This window comes from Camelus dromedarius, chromosome 21 (genome assembly GCF_036321535.1).
Source record: "Camelus dromedarius isolate mCamDro1 chromosome 21, mCamDro1.pat, whole genome shotgun sequence".
In the NCBI taxonomy this organism is placed as follows: Eukaryota; Metazoa; Chordata; class Mammalia; order Artiodactyla; family Camelidae; genus Camelus; species Camelus dromedarius.
In genome coordinates, this window is record NC_087456.1 from 21408992 (window position 1) to 21432162 (window position 23171).

A 23171-nucleotide genomic window follows, 5' to 3' on the forward strand; every position below is an offset into this window, starting at 1 on the left:
TAAAAAACTAAAAATAGACTTACCATATGATCCAGAAATCCCACTCCTTGGTATATATCCAGAGAAAACTATAATTCAAAAAGACACATGCTCACCAATGCTCATAGGAGCACTATTTACAATAGCCAAGACATGGAAGCAGCCTAATTGCCCATCAACAGATGACTGGATAAAGAAGAAGTGGTCTATAAACACAATGGAATATTACTCAGCCATAAAAAGAATGAAATAATGTCATTTGCAGCAACATGGATGGATCTAGAGATTATCATATTAAGTGAAGTAAGTCAGACAAAGACAAATATCACATGACTTCACTTACATGTGGAATCTTAAAAAAAATGCAGATTTTATATACAAACCAGAAATAGACTTGTGGACATAGAAAACAAACTATGGTTACCAAAGGAGAAGTGGGAGGGAGAAATTAATTAGGAGTTTGGGATTAACAGATACACATTATTTTATATATAAAATAGATAAACAAGGACCTACTGTGTAGCACAGGGAACTATATTCAATTTCTTGTAATAACATATAATGGAAAAGAATCTGAAAAATATATATATGTATATGTGTAACTGGATTGCTTTGCTGTACACCTGAAACTAACATTGTAAATCAACTAAGATATAAGCAAACAAACAAATAAATAAATAATAAATAAAATGGGAAAAAAGTGTTATTTTTTAAGATGGAAAGATTTCATGCCTGTTTATAGCTTTCAGAGAAGGAATTGTGAGAGATGGAAAGATTAAAAAATACACAAGAAAGAGGAAAGCAAGATCTCAGAGGAAACAGGAATGAGAGGACCAAAGGCACAGATGTGTGAAGATGGAAGATTTACCATTGCCTTTGAGGTGGTGGGGGAGGAAGGGAAGTTGGGTAAGGATATAGGGGTTTTTGTCTAAAGGTGAAAACAAGGGAAGTTAAGACAATGCCAACTATGCCTTCTGTCACAATGAGGAATGTAAGAGAGCAATTCAGTTCAATTCAGCAAAACGGGAAGCACCAGGAGCTGTGCCAGGCATGGGAGACCCAGTTGTGAACAAGAACAGGGCCTCATGGTGATCACCACTTAGAAGGAATGGTGACAAGATTTCCACTGGGAGGGTTCCCATCACTGAGTTCCAGCATCCCCAAGCTCAGCCCAGCCCCATCCCCTAAAGAGAGGGAGCAATCAAGCTGAGGAAGAAGGTAAGGGCCCTTCTCCTTTCAAATGTCTCCAGTCACACTTCGATGCCTTCTTCCAGCGAGGTAATTCTTTCCAGCTGTGGAGAAATGGCTTCCAAAAGGCTATCAGAGTGTCCTTTCTAAACTGCTCACATGCACAGTGTCATAAAAGAAAAATTCCTTTCATTCCCAGTCAGGAAGAGCAGGGCCTTTGCACCCTTTGTGGTTATCCTTTTGGCTTCATTTTTACACACACACACACACACACATATCTCATTTGAGCATTAAAACAACCCTCTGAGGGTGGTCTACGAGCCCTTACCACAATTCTGAGAATCTGAAAAGCTCTGCAAAACAAAAGTATCTTGGTAACTCCTTTGGTGAAAAACTTGACCTGACCTCTCTATTTTTGTAGTCTTTAGTTGTCCCACTTGGTGCATTTGGCCTGGGCTCTGCTGGTGGTATGAAGTAATATGCGGCATGTACACCATGTACACCATGTCACCTTTCTAGAATCCAACAAGCTGTGAAGTCTGAAAGACATGTGGCCCCAAGGATTTTGGATAAGAGATGAAGGATCTGTGCAACTCTCCTTTACAGGTGATAAAGAAATCAGGTCCGAGAAATAAATTATACTAAAGAGATTGGCACTGGACTTCGCTCTTCATTGTTCAGCAAGTGGCGAGCCAGCCGATGTTAATCACAACAGGAAGTATGATTGATTTTGATTTTTAGAAAATGTAACTAGTGGCAGTAGGGAAGCTGGATTGGTGAAGCTGAGCCTGGGTGCAAGGTCAAAACCAAAAGCCTTTATTCTTTCACCCAAGTTGGTTGCCTCCTGTGATTGTTTTCATGTCCTTGCTTCCCATTCAATCCCATTCGATCCCTTTCCCACCACAGTGTCTTGCACTGTATCCCCACCCCACCCCTCAACTGAACTGGCTTTCGCAAGGTCACCAACTGCTCTCAGGGTCACTAGTGACTTCATGTTGCTCACTCCAGCAGACAGCTCTCAATTTTCTCTTGACCAGATTATTCAGCTGCATTTGAGGCCATGGGCCACCCCTTTGTCCTTAAGACTTCCCAGCCCCTTGGCTTTTTTGATTCCATCCTTCCTTGCTCCTCCTTCTGCCTCTCTGGCTTTTCCTGCTTGGACTCTGTCCTGGCCTCCAATGCCCCCCAGCCCTTCAGCTCTGGGACCCGAGGTATCAGACTGATTTCACCCTCAGTAGTTCTTCGTCGGTGATATTCTTTGGGTTTGCACTTTCAGCTCCGTGCTGCTGGGTCCAGACTTCTTCTCCGAGCTTCAGACTCATACAGCCAAACACCTGCCAGGCCCTGGGCTAACCCCAAAGTTCAATTCTAAGAGATGAAAACAATTTTTCAGCAAGTTGAAGCAATGTATAGCCATAAATATGCTGCTTCCTTTACAACTTATTTTATCATTGCCATTTAGCAAATTATTAGGCATTCATCTACTGTATTTGACTGCCAGGAATTCAATAACTATGTATTGCAGACCTTTTAAGGGCCAACGATTATGTTGGGAAAAATGCTTATAAGTTAATGAGGTCAGGGTCAGAGATAATAAGGCAAATTTACAAATACCTACAATTAAAGACAGAAAACATGTCACGGTGCGGGAGGGAGCATTCTATTCCACAGGATGTGGCAGTACACGTCTGTACTTTTCCATTCCTTTCTGCAAAGGAGGAAGTTCTGTTGTTGTTCTATGATAGAGAGATATGACTGATTGTTTTTTAATTCTTCTGCTTGAAGCTTTTTGTCCCCCTTTGCTTTCCTTGGTTGTCTTCTAAAAACTGTCAGCGCCATACCTGTTGTAGACTAAGAATGGGAGGAGGTTCTTCAATGGATTCTTATTTAACACTTATAGCAGTCCACAGAGCTGCTGGCATGCCGGCAACTGAGTGACTTTACGTCAATTTTCACGCACTAAGCATTTATGGAAACTGTGATACAGCAGGAGTCAAAGAGCTGCTGTTCCTCTTGTACCTCCCCAGGTCTCCTGGGTTCAATGCAAAGCAGAGTGAAACAAACCTGGTAAGGAGAAGCTGACCAGGAAACCGGTTTGCCCAGGAGTTGTATCCAGAATGGGGAGGGAAGGAAACCTGAGGGCATCCTGACTCGGATGCGGGTCAGGGACAGCTTTGGCCTAGTGTCCAGCGGAGGGCAGTGGTGTGCAGACAGTCACGCGGAGACATGTCCCTAAGGCCGGCTGGCCGGCTGATTTCAGCGTTTCCTGAAGGAAAAGGTCCCCAGGGAGCACATAGCTCTAGCTTAGCTGAAGGAGGTGTTGGTGTGTTTTGTTACCTTTTGCTCAATCTCAATTTTTCCTTTCCAGAGACAGCCTCCACTCTTACTTGCCAGGATCTTCCAACCCAGTTTAATTAATTAATTACTTATTAAGCACCTCTTCCATGTCAATCACCCTACTGGGTGTTCTATGCTGAAAACAAAGATGTGCACAGGAAGCTTATGTGCTAACGAGAGAAGAGGAGGGTGCAGGGGTAAGGCGAGTTTACAAATAATCAAAACTGAAGGCAGAAACAAGCGTTTATGGGGATCCAAGCAGGTCTAAGTATTCCCTGCCGTCCCAGGTGTTTGCTGGCGGGGGGAGTCAAGAGGTAAAGACAATATAAGGTGTGACTGTATGAAGCCCAGATCTGACCCCCAGAACCCACATCCAGCACTCCTGGATTCTGTGATCAGAAGCCCAGAGCTGCCTAGGAACATTAAGGATCACCTTGAGGCTAGGGTGTGGGGTGGGAAAGGGATGGAGGGAGGGACAAAGGCCAAGATAGAAGTCACCCTAAGAAACAAAGCCCCTTCCCAAAGCCATGCTCAAGGGGATTCAGGGACCAAAGACTGTGCAAGCACCCTCATGCCACCCCTACTGATAAAGGCATCCCCCAGGCTCAGGGCATAGTTACGAGAGGCTGTCTCTTGCTGTCCCAGTTGCATCCCATTCCAAGAATGCTAATGTTGCCATACTTTGGGCAGGTAATGATCCCTTTAAGGTGAAACAGATTTCAAGTAAAATGAACACACCTCAAAAAACAATGGGAAAAAAAACATTGTTTTGTCCAAGGGTGTTGAGAGAGAACAAGCTCTGATTGAGCCTCCAGGATTGGAAAGGCCACCCTCAGTGCTGCCTCCTCTAGGGGAAGCTGGGTCGGGCCAGGTCAGACACTGCCCAACCCAGGCTCTAGAGACCAGAGGCCAAAGGCAGAGGCACTGAGATTCCTGAGGCTCCTGGCTTGTCAGTTTCATCTGAAACTGATTAAAATGAAATGCAAACCCAAGTAGCTGGGAAGAAAAGTTCAGAATTTTACCCCTGCCTGCTCCCCTCCCTCCTCAGCACACTGTGCTCTGGCCTGGGTCCCATCACTGCTCAGATTTCCCCTTCACCCAGGCAGCCCCACTGCCCAGAAACCCCAGAGAATGGCCCCATTGTAGATGAGTCAAACCAAAATAGCAGCATCTTCTGTTCTCCGCCTTAGGGAGATTCACTTAAAACCCCAAAGTCCCAGATGTGGACGACAATGGAAGTTGTTGTTGCAAATTAGCGATCCTGGAACAGATGAGAGGCAGGTAGTCGGAAAGCAGCCAGTGTGGTGGTTTGGGCTGCGGAGAGAGAACAATTACGCAGTCACTCCATTAACCCAATTAGCAATCACAGGCAGGAATTCTGTTAATCACCAAAGAAGCATGGTGGGGAAGGTGGGAAAAGGGGATAACCAACTGGTAGGGGGTGATGGGGGCTGGGGTTGGGGAGGCGGTTCATCGCTGCTGGAACAAAAGGTCTAGAAATAAAACCTCAGTTATTCCTAGGCTGGTAAATGTTATTTTTATCATTTTTTAAATGTTCTGAATTTTTTTTCTAAATCATGCCCTAGAGCATTTGGTTGATTAGTGTTTGCATTAATTAATAAAACGGATGATATCTCCACTTAGCAGCAGGCTCTGCCATGGAAACTCTCCGGGTGGCCTGGGAAATGGTGACGGTGGACTCTTGATAGATCACAACTGTTATGTCCTCAGTCATTCAGTCCAACAAGTCAGTCAACACATCCTGAGTGTCCACCTGGGACTCGAAGGAGTTTCGTGAGTAGGAGGGTAGACACAGCATGAAGAAGGCATGGCCGTATGCATGACTAGCTGTAATAAATAGTGTTTACATTTAAGACACAAAATTCTGAGCAGAGAAGGGACAGGGTGGGAATCAGGAAAGGCTGCTTAGAGGAGCTGGATTTCAAAGATGAAGGTCAGATTATGACACATGGAATGGGCAGGCTTTAGGATACAGAGAAGGTGTGAGCAAAGGCACAGAGACAAGCTTTTAAGGAGCAAGTGCAGCCCTTCCAGGGGGAGGCTGGGGTCCTCCGAATATGGTGACCTTAGTGGCAGAGATGACTGGTTGGGAAAGAGGGCATTGGAGTGGCCAGTGATGACTGGAAACAGTGAGAAAGATCCTCCCTGCTCCAACCCCCATTTGGACTTTATCTTTTTTAGAGGCCACAGTTGTGAGGTACTGGCCTGGGAGCTTAGTGTGACCACCTGGGGCTACAGGAACCAGGACATTGTTAACTACTGCCTTCATCACAGTAAGTAAAGGGAGAAAGGGAAACTATGAAGCCCAGCGCACTAGATGCCTGCGAGAGGACAGATGGAGAAGATAAGCCCAGGCCCAGGGGAAGCAATGACTGATTAGGTATCTGCCTGGTCTCCTTCCCCACTCAGACCTGGGAGCCACTGTCCCACAGCTCCCCCGCCTCTCACTCCATTATCACTCTCTCCACGCCCCATTGTACTCTCACCCAATTTCTCTCCTGCTCCAGTTCCCTTCTCACCTTCCCCAGCCTTCCAGCCACTGTGAAAGAGGAAAATGGTAAAACATGCAAAGCCTTGGCTTCAGCACAGAGATGAGGTGTTCCGTGTCTCTTGTATTTGAACAGTTGCAAGCCAGGTGTGCCGGTTGCTCCAGCTCCTGCTAAGCTTCGCTACCCTTTACAGTCTGTCTTCAGGATGCGGGGGCTGGGAGGGCAGGCACTGACCTTTGACTGGGCAGACAGTCCTGCTCAGTAAATATTTGCCAATGACCAGCATGATGACATATGGAGAAACTAACCTCTACCAAAGATTTTTAGGAAAATATTCTTCTTTGATCACTGACAAATGGAATTTCCATATCCCCAGAGGTGTCTCAGGCATATGTGTTGAGATCCATGGAATTGTTGTACAAATTGGGGTGAGAGCTGGGAAACATGTTCGTCTTGGCTTCCGAGCTTCCTTTCTGCTGGGTGTGGGTCACCAGCCTTCTCATAAGCACAGCCTTCCTTCTTCCATTCTGGTTTGAAACCACCCAGGCTCCTAGAAGTTCCTCCATCCCGCCACGCAAGGCTGGGATGTGTTTGTGCCTGAAGTGATGGGTGTGCTACCCCTGCTGCAGCCAACCACATAGCACCCGCCTGTTCTCAAAGCACCAGCCCAAAGCCATTCCAGCCTCTTCTCAGGTTCCATCACTGCCCCAGAAACTGAACCTGGTCCTTCTTTCCCTGGGGCTGCAAGGTTGGCGGTCCAGGAGATGGCTGCCTGGTCTCCCTGTTCCCAGCTCATACAAGTCCAGACCCTTGAGGATACTGGGGTTTTGGAAATTGACTCACTATCGTGTGAGTCAGAGAGAGCCTCAAAGCTCGGGGCAGCCTTCAGAAGTGAGCCGTCTCTCATTCCAGGCAGGAGACTAACAGGTCTCAGTCTGGGCAGAGGTAAGACAACTATTTTGGAAGTACAAGGAAGCCTGGAGAGGCCGTGGTGTGATGCCTGGAGAGCTTCCTAGCGTCCCCATGAGAGCCCCTGGCCCACCTCCCAGCTAAGCTCAGCTGGGAGGCCCGGGCTCAGCTCTAAACAAGCCTGGACAGAAATGGCTGTGAAGCTCACCCTGACCTGGCAGCTCCCACTGCAAGCACAAACAGGCCTTTAGAAACCCTCCTGACTAAGTGGCTGTTGGTTGCTGCTGCGTCATTTTCTGTCATTTTCTGGCGCAGTTCCAGGCGGCCGGCGCCACCTCTTTTCTGTCCAGATGGGGAGGCCAAGGGGGCTCCAGGGAGAGAGCTGCTTTGAAGCTCCCACGTTGAACTCCTGTGCCCCGTCTTGGTGTTGGGAAGCCTTACAGCTGCTCTGCACTGGCAAAGCCTTGTCTCGCTAACTTGGGGCTTTTTGGATCAGGGTGTGGGTGAAGCAGAGTTCTGGCAAGAGCCTTGGCAGCTGCTGCCAAGAGGAGAATGAAGGGAGATAATTAGACCTGGTAATTGGTTTGCTTTTTACTTTTTTACAGGCAACAGGGACTATGGCTGAAAGGAGAAGACGCAAAAGACAGTTGTCCTCCAGGACCAAGGCTACACTGTCCCAATTTTAGGGGAAAATGCTGGTCACCAGTCAGTCTAGCCCTTCCTGTCATGTCTTGCCTGGCACATCTGTCTGGCTGTGAAATGATTCTCTGCACCCCATGCAGCCCCCAGCACAGCAATATAGGTTTACTGTACCCAGGTCCCTTCTAAGCCTGAGACCAGGCATCTTAGAGCCTTGAATCCAAAGGTAACCTTTAGATGGAGTTACCCAACTCCAACGCCTCCAAGAAGAGATGCATTGGGCCTTCTGCAAAGGACTTCATTGAAGGCTTTTGTTTCTGGGCAGAGCTGACTCATCATTGCCCCCAGATAAGTTTGCTCTCTGGGTGGTTTCCAGGCCCCCATCCCTCCAGCTGGCTGTTTCTCCAGCCCAGATGGCTCATATTAGATCTCAATTTGCAATGTGCTACCCTTTGTGGGCACATGTTCTGGATTCGTCCCAAACTGAGCAGCTGATTCACTCGGACGTTCTGGGAAGCCCTCAGTGTTTGATTCCACTTCAGCACATCAGCATAGAAGCTGCGAGTCACATTTCCAGTTTTTGTGTGGAGCTGATTGACTCTAAGCTCAGACACAGAAACGCGGTCCTGAGGTACTGAAGTCAGAGCTCAGGCTGGGTCCTTGGGAGCTGGTACTGCCTTTGGAAGGGCTGCTTCCTCCAAGTCCATCAGAGGTGGACTCAGTGGGGTCAATGACCTGTTTTTGTGGCTGTTTGATGTCTTGGCTGAAAGCAAAGGAAAGACTTCATGACCAGTTTGAGTTCTGAGGGTTTAAGTTTAAACAGGATGGCCTTTCTCTAGCTTTCCTCCTTGCCGGTTATCTACGTATGTATTCAGTAGACGTTATTGAGCATGTAATATGTGCCAGACATTGTGCTTAGGGCTCGGGGATAAGGATAAAAAGATGATTCTTGCCTTCAAGGGATTTACTGACTAACGTCTGAGATAGGCAGGCACTTAGAACAAAGTAAGTGAGAGCTGATGTAATCCAGTGGTCAAGAGCGCAGACTCAGGAGCCAGACCGCCCGGGCTCAGGTTACTGCTCTGCCACTTATAAGCATGAAACTTTGGACAAATTACTTCACCATTACGTCCACCAGTTTCCTCATCTGTAGAATAAGAATAGTGATACCTACCCTAATGTTTTATAAGGATTAAATCAGCACACATTTAACACATTTAAACATTGGAGAGAGTTTAAAGCTGTAGCATCAAGAGGACCAATTGGATGAAGGACTTAAGAGGAAGGATGGGGTCAGGTGTAAGTCCCAGGATTCTGGGGTCTGGACACGTGTAGCCAGGAAAGCTCTTTTGAGTCGAGGGGCCACTATAGTGTATATATTTTCATTGTGAATAATTTTGGCCTCAGTTTATTCCTTTGTAGAGTGGGGATAATCATACCTTCCCTTTCAACCTCGTTGAGAGAAAGGAAGAAAAACCAATATTTGAATCTGCTGTGTACCAGACACAGTTTTACTCTGAGGATTGGGATAAATAACATGTTTTATTTATTTATTTATTTATTTTAATTTTAAATTTGATTTAATTTTTATTGTTTATTTTTAATTAAAAAATATTTAAAATGAGTTTATTTTTTAAAATACATTATAAACTGTAAAGTACAGCACACAGGGTCATTATGATTTTCTCTTTACTCCACGCCCTCCACACCCCTCCTCGCTGGCCAATGGCCTGGATAACAAGAGGTGATGGAGAAGGCAGCACTTCGGTCTGATTTTGATAATAGCAGAAAATGCTGTGGTCCTGTTTTGCCTTCACGTGATATATGATCCGCCTCATGTCCATGCTGCTTAGTTCCTGGTTACTAAAGCTTTGTGACCCCGTGGGAGGTTGGTGATTTCTTTGGAATGGAGAATCTGGGAGCACCAAGAAGTGGAGTGAGAAGGGCTGAGCTGCTTAGAGGCAAAGTTTCCTGACTGATGCGATCAGTTGGGTTAAGCAGGGTAGATTGGTTGGGTTGAGCACACACATTCCCTGCTGCAGACCTGTTTCCTCCAGGTCCTGCTCCTGGGAGCTCGTCTGTGCCTCAGGGCTTCTGCAAGGCAGGCTCCGCACAAAGCAGGAGCTTGTCAATGGAGGTGGGTGGGGAGCACAGACATCCTCTGACTGAGGGGAGAGGCTGGCCTAGAGGGTGGCGGTGTGGGGAGAGTGGCAGCCTCGGCAGCCTCGCTGTTTGCTCACTATCAAGAGCTGCCTTCACACATCCTGGAGAGACTTCTGGGTGAGGTTTCAGAGCTGGCCACCAGGATGACCAGCCAGCTGGCCTGGCAGCCGTGTGGGGGAGGAGGAAGTCTGCGGCAGATTGAGCAGCATTCCGGGCCGGTTTGGGAGACTGGCCAACTCTAACGGGATAACCATTCGCTGCCCTGATATCTGCCAGGAAGTTGGGAAATGAAATCTCAGGGACCCTACCACAGAGAGTCAGAGAGTATGTGGGAGGACTTGGCTGAAGCAAGAATCCTCGGGGAAATCGGTCCATTTCCCTGTCACTTCATTAGCCTCTTTGCAGAACAGAAGCTCTGCCACAGAGACCAGCAATTTTGGGCTCCACAGCTGGTCTGTTCTCTGTACTGCAGCCTGTGGCCTTAGTGGTGATGGGAGAGATGGTTCCCTGGCAGGGCGATGATGAGAGACAAGGTACCCAGGCAGGGTGGTGGAGGTGGGGGTGGGTGGGTATGGTAACATGAAGGACTCCCTGGGCTGAACCCCAGGAATCAGAAGGAGATGCCCTGGCTGCTTTCTCAGCTTCTCCCAGGCCTCTGACAACGTCACACTGTAAGATCAAGACCTTTATTCAACCCTCTTAGAAGTTGCAGGGCCTGCCTAATTAGCTTTATAGACTGGAACCTCACTGTAGTCTGCTTATCTTGCAAGGCTCTTGTGAGGATCATCTGAAACAATGTATGTGGAAATTCTTTGTAAAGTGCTTTAAATGGAAAGAACTGCTCCAGGCACAAAAGCCTCTGGGAATTGCTCCCAGAGAGTAAGAGGACCTAAGTGGAGCCTTTTGGAATTGATCACTCTTCTCTTGAAGACGCAGAGAAAGGACCTTCACATGACCCTTCTTTCTGGCTTAGTCAATATGGGCATCCCTGCTTTCAACTGGTGGCCTGGGGTCCTAGTGCAAAGGAGTTTCTGTGCAAAGATCACAGAACTGATTTTCTTGTCAGGAGAGGTTTACTGCTGACCCCCCAGACAGTGGTCTTCTGGGCAACCTGGAACCAACAGGGGCCCTGTTTTCAGAAGGGGTTGTGTTCGTACATGGACAGTACCTTTTATCTCTCAAGGGTGAGTAATCTATTTGGGATATTTAACAAAAACCAGACATTACCTCACTGGTGTCTTATCCAGAGCTGCTCCAGTCCTCCCATTAATTCCAGTGATCCGGGGTCTTTTGCCTTGTTGAGTGGAATAGGGAGAGATCCATGGACTCTTTCGCTGAGTGAAGGGATTAACAGAACACACACATCTGAGAAGCCCTGTTCTAGTATTTGTATTTCAGCCCTTTCTTTCCCCAGCAAACGTCTGTTTTCTTTATTCCGACAAACCAGCAGGGGAATTAACCCAGCTCATCCCCCAAACCATCCTGACGCTAGTCTAGTCGGGTTTCTCTGGCTCTCTCTTTCCTCAGGGATATGAAGAGTTGATGCATGAACTCGCAGCGGCCTCCCAGGGAAACTTTGGGGAATATTAGCGGCTGGCGGGCCACTCTCGCTGAGGTCAGCGGCTGTTTTCTAACAGACGTGTCAGAGATAGAGAGTGACTCCAGCAGTCACAAGCTTTGTCAGAAGCTACCAGAGGACAGCCTGAAGGTGACTCACATCTCCCCCAGGTGTGGAAAGGCCTGCCAGCTTCCTGAAGCAGGACCTACCGTAGGTCAGCAATGGAATGGCCCCCGCGGGCGTCCGCACATGGGAAGGGCAGCTATGGTAATCCCAGGCCAGGCAACGGGACATCTGTGTCTTGTAGTAGAAACATTGAGGTCCAGTTAAAAACCTCCACATATCCAAAATCACCATATAGTAGGTGCTATGAAGGAATAATTGTTCATTTTGATAGGTGTCATCATGGCATGACGACTACATAAGAAAATGTCCATGGTTGTACAGATGCTTACTGAAGTGTATAGCAGGAAAATGGCATGCCATCTGGGATTTGCAGTAAAACATGTTAGCAGAAATATAAGAAAGAAAAAAGAACGAGACAAAACCTTGCCAATGGTTGAGTCTAGGTAATGGATAATATGATTTCATTACACTGTTCTCTAAACTTTTGGGGATGATTGAACACTTTCATAATAAAAAAAAATAATAAAGACCACTATGAATAGTGTTAAAAGACAAGACATAGACTGAGAGAAGATATTTAGAACACATGCATCTGACAAAGGATTTGTATTCAAAATGTATAAAGAATTCCTACAAATCAGCTTTAAAAAAATTTAACGACCCCATAGATAAAAAGGGCATAAGTTAGAACAAACAAGTCCATTCCCGGAAGGGGAAACTTGTATGATCAATGCCCACACTCACTGGTGAACAGAAAAATGCAAATTAGAAAACCAGACACCAATTTACGCCCATCAGATGAACAAAAATTTTAAAGTTTGGCAATACCAAGTATTAGCGGAGATGTAGAGTTTAACACATATACTTAGAAAGCAATTTGGCAATATCTGTTAGAAATGTTTATATTCTACAACCCAGTATTCTACTTCTGAATATATACCACTCAGAAAGTCTTGGGCAAGGGCACAAAATATACTTGGAACACACACTTGGATGTCCATGACAGCATTGTTTATAATATTTAAAACTAGAAAAAAATGGAGCAATAATTCATGACATATTCCTTATACTGGCACACTACATAGAAGTTAAAATGAATGTATTCCATTATTTTATATATATATAATATAATAATATATAATTCACAGATATGAGTCATATATAGTCATAGTTATACATAATTATAGATTAATTTCTAAAACATAATATGGATACTGAATGAAATGAAAATTGCAAAAGGACATGTGTATTATTATATCACATATATAAACCATTTGAAACATTTGGCCCTCTCTCCCTGTGTCATAAGAGTAAAAGAATAATTGGAAGGGCTTCAGAGCAGTAGAAGGATAGTGCTTATCTCCAGGGAAGGAGAGAGGGAATGAGGATAACTTCATTTTTATCTGTATTTGGTTTTTCCTTAGGAAAAAAATGTAAGAAAAGAGTCTGAAGCAAATATGTCAAAAGACTGACATTTGAATATCTGAGAGGTAGCTACGAGGTGTGTATTATATTGTTCTCTGTACTACTCTGCATATTTCAAATATTTTCTAATTTAAAAAAATTTCTTCATTGAGGTCCTGAAGTGCCCCTCTTCTAAACCTCACCTTTCCCCATGACTTCAGAACCCCCGACTCAACTCACACCTCTATGAAAACGATTCCCAAATCTGATTTACCTCATTTCTCTCCCTGGTGTCATTTCTACATCTCTATCCACTTCATGGCTAGTTCTTCTGTTATCTCAGATTCATCATACAAATCAATTCTCTCTACCGCTGCTGCCTCAAAACAGTTTTTCGTTTAATTTCCGGTTTCTGTCAATCATGCACTCCATAAATGTTAGTTTCTATTTTCATTAGTCCTTTCAACTTTTACCTTTTCCCCATTGAGTTTACCATACACAGAACTGCAAATTTGTCATCTTGAAATTCTTTTCTTTCTGAAATGATGGCATTTCTTACCCCTGAAATGCTGTTTTACATCAATTATTCCCAAGCTCAAAAACCTAACGGTGGTCCACTGCTAGCCTAAGAGGATTCAAAATCCTTGACTGTTTGTGTATTACCTTGAAGTCTGCCTCCTTCCTCTTTCTCCAGCTTTGTGGCCCACTGTCTGCTGTCACTAAGGAGATGGCACCAGCACCCAGCCATGCTGCCTGTTTTCCTGTCTTTTTGCCTTTTCAGTCCTGAGATGCTAAGCTTCTAGCTCAGATCAAATGCCTTCTCCACAAAGGTTTCATCCAGCTCTACCGCCAGACCCATTCCTGTAGCAGAACCCATGTGCTGCCTTAGGTATAGACAAATCTTTTTGCACAAAACAGGTCCAGAAGCATCTCCTTCCCCTTCCCCAGATCTCTTTCCATTAGTACTGAGCTCAATTATTGGGCAGAGCCAGGAAGCAGAGGTGGGATGAATAGCCATGCTTATGCATGAGGTATCTCATCATATAAACATTAAATCCACCTTTCCCCCTTCCTTTCCTTCCTCCTGGCTTTTCTTCAGTGACATCAGCCATAAAGCAGCCTGGCCTCACATCGGATTTGCAGAGAGGGTAAGGTGTTTTTCTCCGAGTTATGGCAAGAACCTGAGGAAAATGAGATTCCTTTAAGCATAATATTGTATCAATTCTAAGATGCACTTTTTTTTTTCACATTTTAATATCTCTGAAATCAGGATGCATTTTTCAATCAATAAAAGTTTTTTTTCTTTCTTGAGGGTATATAAAAATAAAACTGCATCTTACATTGATGGTATCTATAATTAGATGAATTAAAGTATACGGGAAAGTAAAATGCATATAAAATGCAAGCAGCTTTTACTATTTGATATGAATATCAACTATCAGTGTTAAAAAGAGTCTTTGGAACACAGTTCTAGGGGTGCATACTTTTGCAAAAATGGCTCCAAAACAGCATTCTAGTCCATTCCCTCACAAGCAGCACTGTGTACCCGTCTTATCTCCTCTGCCATATTTTGTAAGCTATGAGAGGGCAGAGACCCAGAGGAAGATATATCTCGGAATTCTCTGTGTAAAAAGCAATAAAGAGCAGACATAAAGCCCTGCAAGCAGAAATTCTGAACAAAAGGTTTTCATGAAGGAAGCAACTGACCAGTCCCCAGATAATAGCTGGTGCCCCAGATACTAAGCGAGTGATCACGAATAAACCTCCTGGTGCTCATGGCCTCAGTCTCAGGCTAGACTGCTCTCTGACCTCTTTATGCAGCTTTCTCTCCAGAAGCCCAAGTTTGGGTTATTAGGTAGCTGCTCCAGGCATGTGTTGTAACAACAGAGGTTGCCTGGCTTGGTCAGGAATTCATTGTTTATACTCTTAGACTTTCCTGATGTCCCTCCCTCCTGCTTCAGTATCACTAGCACTGGTAAGTCAGCAGACCAGCCTCTTCCATCATCCTCTGTCACCTCCTCATACTGCTTCTACCAACCCTTGGTGAAGCTGGGAGCCCCAGCTTCGGTCACTGTCTCTTGCTGGCCACCTTACAACTTGCCCATTTGGTCCCAATGACTTAGGTAGTAAACTCCCTGGGGTGTTAACGATCTACGTGATCATGGGAGACTCTGAATGCAGTATGGTACTCCATAAATTATTAACTATTGTATTTGTAAAAGCAATGAGCTCTGAGTATCTGGAGGGGGAGGACAGAGAGGGGTTTGAAAACACACGTGCACACACACACACACACACACACACACACTCAGGATGAGTTTTTCTCAGTGACTCTGTTATATGGTTTTCTGCTCTGCTTTTTTTTCTGAAACTAACTGCTTTTGCAGTCATAAATAGGGCTGTTGCCAATTCGGTCCCTGGATGCTTGGGCAGGGGATTGGCTGCAGAGAACTTTTCCTGCTTATGGAAACAGCAAGGGAATTGTGGGTTCCTTCCGAGGAGCCGGTGTGACTGCAGTGATGGCAGGAGGCAGCCAAGGTGATGAGAAGGATGCGTTGACGCAAAAATGTCTGAGATCAGGGAGCCGCTTTCTGCAAGTCAGCCCCTCCCCGTGGCACCCCCAGTGCACCCTCTCTCCCTCGCGCTGGCATATCCTGGTGAATAGAGGTCAGGGAATACTATTTTGAGTGCTTAGAGAGGGACAGGAGGCTGCTGGATACATCAGCCTGCTTGTGGGAGGATGAAGGAACAAAAGCATCATCAAGGCTGTGCTAAACACAGATGCTGTTCTTTGACCTTCACTCCACTTGCTACATCACTCCTGGGTGTTTTATCTTTGCCAAAACCACACTGGGAGGAAGCTAGTGAGACAAAGAAGTGACCGTGGAGCCAATTTCTATTTCTAGCCTGTGGCTGACCCTGGCAAGTAACCTTGAGCAGATCATTAACCCCTCCCTAGGGTGATTATATTGGTTTCCAATCATGTCAAGGAACTCCTGTGAAAATTGATAAGTTGAGATTTTAAAGTGCTTCAAGATCTTAGAAGAGATAAATAAACAGTATCACTGTGTTTTAGGCCAGCGTTATGCGCTGCTCTGGAAATCTGGCTCTCTGTGCTCTGGTCATGCTCCCTCCTTCACTTGGTGACCAAGTCAAGAGTACGCTTCAGATTAGTAACAAAATAGCTAACATTTATTGAATGTTGACTAATGTGCTGGGCACTCTAGTTTAATGCTCACAGCAACTTTATGAGGTACCAAAAAAAGTCCAGAGAGGTTAAGTAACTTTCCCAAGGTCACATAGTCAATAAGCCAGAGCCAGTGCCTGAACTTTGGCCTCCTAAGTCCAAGGTCTGCTTTTATCCGTGATGTTGAAGCATTTCTAATAACCAGGTAATTCCTCATTAGTGAGCACTTGCTATATATTCTGCACAAGTTAGGTGGTATGAGGTATGGAACTATATAAACAGGAAACACGTGAAGGTTGGGTGCTAAACTGGTGACACCAAAGTGCTTTTGGAGATCTGAGGAAAGAGAGATCAGTATGGGCTAAACTTTAGGGGAAAATTTCATGAAGAGAAGGAGACTTAAGCCCTTTCTTCCCCTCCCCTTCTAAACAAAGTTAGAACATTTAGCTTCTTTGGAATCGCTATGTCTAGAAAGATACTAATATGTATTGATTGTAGGAAAAGGGCGTGGAGGAGGGACTGTTTCAAGATCATCTGGGACCTGCTGCCTACACTGTGCTTAACTGAGTCATAATATACTTGGGCTCTTGAAGCCTCTGTGATGTTCAGCGGTAGTGGAAACTGCACACGTGGTACACCTTAACGGGCACAATGTTATGTGTCATTTGCATCTCCATTTAAAAAAACTAAACCTGCATGTCTCCTAAATGTTTTTGGCCAATAGAATGCTTTTTTCATAGAATTAGTGTCAATAATTCATAGACTTCCAAGTTGGGGAACCACTAATGTAAAGGAAAGCCCCTCATTGGAAACAGAAGTAGTTCAGAACCCTCAAGCAACTTAAAATCAAACTCCCTGAACGTCTGGTGTAATGCTCCTGAATATCCAGAGCCAGCATTCATTACACAACACTCCTGACATTTGCAGTTTTTTTCTGTGTGTACCGTGTTACTACCTTAGCCAGACTAGGAATGTCTCAAATACCAACACTTGTCTGGTGTATCTTTTTATGCCCTGTGACTCCTTGCCCACATCTTGTCTAAAGAAGATCAATGAATATATGTTGGTTTAAAAACAGAGACAAAGAACGGAAAGGAGAAAATGAAGAAGGGGAAAAAAAAACCCACAATTGAAATGATAGCAATTATTGGCAATTTGCAACTGATTACTGAGTTGTTCATTGCTACTCAACAATCAGTACTCTTTGGAAGACTAGTAGATTGTTTAAAATGCAAAATAATGTAAATTTTTTTTCTTGGCCTTGGTCAGAGCTGGATCTGCAATTAGAAGGCGCCAGCTTTGGGGCATGACCTCTAATTTACATCTTCCTTTATTAGTTTTGGCTGCTTTCTGCAGAACTGGGTATGCCTGGGGTGGCTCCAGCCCTGGGAGGTTTGATGCCTGGACCTAGAATCTCATAAAGCCTGAGTACCCCTGGGTCAGCATGACTGCAGATGCCAACTGAATGGCTGCTGGTGATGCCACTGCTTGCAGAACAACTAACCCAAGGGTGGTGGGGGGCCTGCAATTAAAAGTGTGAGTGATGCTTTGGTCTCAGGTGTGGTCCCTGTCTGAACACGTCTCACTGCCTCCCTTCTTCGGACCCAGCACCCAGGGATAAAGAGGGCACCATTTGTGAGGTCTGTGACTTTTAGGCTCTAAAGGCCTATGTCTTTTTTTTTTCGAACTAAAAAAAAATGTTATTATTGAATTATAATTGATATGCAATATATTACTTTCAGCTGTACAACATATGATTAGATATTTTTATGCATTATGAAATGATCATCATGATAAGTCTAGTTATTACAATGTTATTAACTATATTCCCTATGCCATATATTATTCGTTAGCCTCAAAGTTTCTTCCCACCTTATCTCCAGTTTTTTTTAATTGCTGAATATCATTCCATTTATTTTGTATTGATTGATTGAAGTATAGTTGATGTACAATGCTGTTAGTTTTAGGTGGACAGCAAAGTGATTCAATTATATATATACATTTATATATATTCTTTTTCAGATTCTTTTCCATTATATGTTATTACAAGATATTTAATATAGTTCCCTGTGCTATACAGTAGGTTTCTGTTGTTACCCTAACTCCAGTTTTGAAAGTAGCTTACCCTGGGAGAAGTAATTCATAAACTGTTGCTGACACTAGAGGGGTTTCCACGCAAATGGGCAGGGGCTTCTCTCCTTCTTTCAGGGGGGCTGGGCGGGGAGGAGAGGGCTTGCGAAGAGGGCAGAGCCCCCGCACAGGATAAAGGTATCTCTGAAGAGGTAGCTTTCGCTTAGGGAAATTCTGTCTCCTGTGGGGGGAAATTGATCTTGTTTGTCCTTTTTGTTCTTGGTTGAGTTCCCGGTGTGGATCTTGTGGGCGCTTTGTCCTTGGTGTCAGAACCACCCAGGCTTGGTCCTCACTGGGCTCAGAGGCGCCTACAGATTCCTCCGTCTCCCCTAGTGAGGAAAGCCAGGGCTGCTCCCAGGCACAGGCAGCAGGAGCTGGGTGGGGGCCTCGGAGAGGTTGCTGCAGAGCATGCTGGGAGCCTGTGGCCTCCTCCTCTCTGGGGGTTCCAGTTCCTGCAGCTATTTAGAAAAGCTTGGAAGGAGGAGGTAGAGACTCAAAGCTTTGAAATCAGATCTGTGGTTGTTTTTCTGCTAAAACCAAATGATCCCCACCCACCATCTGGCCTGCTGGTGTCCTTTAAGTCAGGGCCACAGTGACCCCCGAGGAGCTGCTGCTGGAGGCAACAGCATGGGCACACTCCACCGGGTGTCTTTGCTTTGGAAGCACTCATGGACCAGTCTGGAGCCAGCCCCTTCCTGGTCCCTGTGACTTCCTCCCTTGCTGGCTTGTGTAGATCGACGTGAGCCCTCTGTGGCCATGGCCGAGCCCTGGCTTCAGTTTCCTGTTTAATTTCTCATTGGTTCCCATGGGGCTCTGCACACAGTGGGCCTCCAGTGAATGCTGCTGACAGCCTCGGGGAGGAGTTGGGAGTGAGAAGGCTGTTTTGAGGGGTGAATGTCAGAATCCTCACCCCTGTCCTTAATTTCTCTGATGCCTGCTAAGGAGCCAGGGTGTGCATGGGTCAATCTCTTTTCCTGGCCATGTGGCCAACTGTCACATGCACTGAAGCAAAGAAGAGCTGCCCTCAGCATGGTGTGTGTGGGCTGCTTGGCCTCTAAGGCCTTGGCCACAGGCTCTCTTCCTTGTGACTGCCCTCATCACCTGCGCCTCCTGACCACACGGTGCCTCCACTTCTCCTGCCTGGATGGAAAATGTTGTCTGGTGGGGGCAGCCTCTCACCTGCATTAAAGCTTGAGGCCAAGGGGCAGAGTTCAAACAGCACCATCAGTGGACTCAAGGGGTCCTGGCTTTCTACGCAGGAGCCCCAGGGTGAAGGGACCATACAACTTGCTGTCAGTTCTTGTAGCCCACGTGCTTACAGGGACTTTCCAGGCTGAGCAAAAAATTTTGACCACTACCTCATCTTGGAATTCCAGTGGTTTCTACCTTGATAGTGCAGTTAACCAGATATCTTTCTCACCATTCCTTTATTCATGACATGCACAGAGGCCAAAGTTGACCGTGATCTTCCTGTGTGCCCAGCACTATCCCAGTCCCTGGCAATCACTGTTCAACTTTCTGTTTCTATGAATTTGACTACTTTAGACACTTCATATAAGTGGAATCTGCAATGTCTGTCTTTTTGTGACAGTCTTATTTCACTTAGCATTTTCTTCCTTTTTAAGGCTGAATCATCTTTCATTGTATATATATATAGTACATTTTGTCTGTCTGTTTATCCATTGATGTTGCTTTGGGTTGCTTCCATCCCTTGCCATTGTGAATAGTGCTGCTATGAACATGGGTGTGCAAATATCTCTTTGAGATCCTGCTTCAGTTCTTTTGGCTATATAGCCAAAAATGAGATTTCCAGATCTACTTTTAACTTTTCAATTTTTTTTTTAAAACCATACTGTTTTCCATAGTAGTTGCATCTATTTTACAATCTTACCAACACAATGGTTGCACAGTGGTTCCAGTTTCTCCATGTCCTCACCGACTCTTGATATTTTCTGGGTTTTTTTTTTTTTTTTTTTTGATAGTCACCATCCCAATGAGAGTGAGGTGATATCTCATTGTGGCTTTTTTTTCCATTTCTCTGATAATTAGTCATGCTGAGCATTTTTTCATTTGCTTGTTGGCCGTATGTAAATCATCTTTGGAGAAATGTCTGCTCAAGTCCTTTGCCTAATTTTACTTGGGTTATTTTATTTTTTGCTGTTGAGTTGTAGGAGTTCTTTATATATTCTGGATATTAACCCCTTTTCAGATAATATGACTTGCAAATATTTTCTCCCATTTCATAGCTTGCCTTTTTAATTTGTTCATTGTTTCCTTTAACGCACAATAGTTTTTAGATTTGATGTAGTCCCACTTATCTATTTTTGCTTTTGTTGCCTATGCTTTTGGTGTTTTATCCAAGAATTCATTGCAAATCCAATGTCATGAAGCTTTCCTCTGTTTTCGTCTAGGGATTTTATAGTTTTGGTCATATGTTTAGATTTTTAATCCACTTTGAGTTAATGTTTGTATATGGTGTAAGGTAGCGGTCCATCTTCATTCTTTTGCATGTGGATATCAGTTTTCCCAACACCATTTTTTGAAGAAATTATCTTTCCCCATTGAGAAGATGGTGAATTTTACGTTATGTGTATTTTAACACATTTTTTAAAGTGAAAAAAAGGAAGGATATGCAACAGAGATAATATTTGGCCCACAAAGCCTGAAATATTTACTACTTACTATCATCTGGCAAGAGTTTGTTGACATCAGAGCTAGCACCATGGCGTCCTGCTGCACCAGTGTTGCTGTGTTGACAGGAAGCCCCAGTGTGATGTCTGCCATGCTCTGATTCTCTGATTCCCTTTGGAACATGCCTCTTCTAAGAGTGCACTTAACAATTCGAATTCGTTGTGTGCGTGAAGATGGACACAATGCCAGTGGCTGCACCTTTGAGTCTGTGTAGACGGTGAACCTGTTGCCTGGCAGGCCGGCCTGTGGCCTGTTTCTTAACTTTCCTGGTTGTGAAACAAGGATGAGAAATTCTGGCCTTAGAGAGGAGGGAAATGAAAGAGGAGAATCTCACCAAGTCTCTCTGAGACATTAGCAGGGAGCTCTGAAGGCTTTTTGGAAGGAAGAACCAGTACAAATCATGGGCAACATTCTTTTAGCAAGTCTTTGAGCTCCTGGTCTAAATAAGATAATCTGCTAAGGCTCAAGGAAATGTGTTTACTCCTTTCACACTGGATGTATGACTGCATGATCCACTGGCTGCCTAATTTAACGTCTTTTCCTGCCTCACCTCTCTACCCAGGTGGTGAAACCCCAAAGCTTGGTCTCTTGTTTCATTTGTGTCTTCTCTGAGCACTTGGTACCACACTTAGCAGCAAACGGCAGCTCTTCTTATTGTTTACTGCCTGACTCACGTGTTATGAAAAGCCCCTAAATGGAAACGGGCTTCCAGGAAGAGTCCCTAAGGAAATAAGGGCCTTCTGTCTGCTTCTCAGAACAATCCTAAGGCGTGAGAGCGAGCGGGTGTGAGCTAGCTGGGCGGGCCGTGTTCCCTCCCCTCACCTCCAGAAGACAAATGTTTCATCACTCCCGGTGTCTTCAGCATTCAACCCACTTCAGTGCTCCAGGAAACATCATGAGGGTTAATTATTTCTCAGGGCTGACTCAGACAGCGTTTTTCTGCCAAAGAATTCTGTCAGCCCAGCATGGTCCTGCTGTTACCCCTGGTGAGGGAGCCTTTGTAAGTCCTGTCAGGGAGGAAGGCCCACTGGCAGGGAGGCCCGGAGCCTGGTCGCTTGGGGTGGAGTCCAGACCTAATCCCCCGGGGCGGGGCTGGTTGCTGGGAAAGGGGCTGTTGCTGGGGGCGTGGGGGAGGCCCTGTGTGAGAAGCTGGCTCCAGAACACTCTCACCACCGGGCTGCCTTTCAGCCAGTCCCTGTGGGGCCACAGCTTGCCTTTCATTTTGTTGATTGGAGATTGTGTCCCTGAATAGAGCTTAATGTCCTTTTGAAATGATCTGTTCTTTTTCTCTCTTTTAAAAATTTCTCTTGCCTTCTCCATTTGGTTCAGATCGTCACTGTGTCCCTAACCACTGTAGGTGGATAATGGGACATCCGGAGAGTAGGGGTGATTCTCCAACACAAACTCTCTGCACTGGGAGGCCAAACTGGGGGAGGGCAGGAGGAAGGGAGGCAGGAGAGTCTCTGGCAGAATGAGGCCTGGGAGAAGTTTTCTCTCAGGTCAGTGTTGGATGAGGGGGCAGGGCAGTGGGTTGGGGTGAAGTGGAGGGGGTGTGAGTCCTGGGAGAGTTGGGGGCAGGGCTTCAAAACCTGAGCAGAAGTGGTGGTGAGGCTGTGGAAGCAGGGGAACCGGAATGGAGGTCTGAAAGGAATCTGAGGGTTGGGGATGGTTTGGGGGTGGATAGCAGAAGGCGATTCAAAGAGGCTGGACTGTGCTTGAGAAACCTGGGGCCAGAAGTCAGGTGGGGAGGAGACAGAGTGAATGAGGCCAAGGACTCACTCCATGGTAGCCATTAGCTTCAACCTGCCCTCTGCCAACAACGTGGGTGGGAAGGTATCCACGGGGCAACACAAACGCATTCATCCCCCCAACCACCCCAGGCTGTGTTTAGGGCTCCTGCTGATGAGCCAAAGCTTTGCCTTCATCCAGAAAGAACAGCACTTACACAAAAGGAACCAGGTGAAGGCAGGGTTAGTCTTGTGTGAGAAATGGTAATTGTACTAGTCGATTGCATCTCCTCTAAGAATCCAAGGCCTATAGTAAATTACATAGTTACATTTCTACCCACTTACCCACCACAAAGCAACACAAAACCCAACAACCATGTTTTGCAAGAGTCAATAAATATTTACAGAACAGCTATTATGTACAAGGAAGTATTTAATGTATCATTTGATCTTCTCAATAACCTTGTGATCTATTAACCATTAAACAAATGAAGACTCAGAGAGGCTAAAAGGTAGCCAGGAATCACATGACCAAAGAGAGAATAAACTCAGACCTGTTGACGTGAGAATACAGCCGTGGCATCTAGTGAATGGTGCCCTCTGGCCTCCAAGATTGGGCCTGG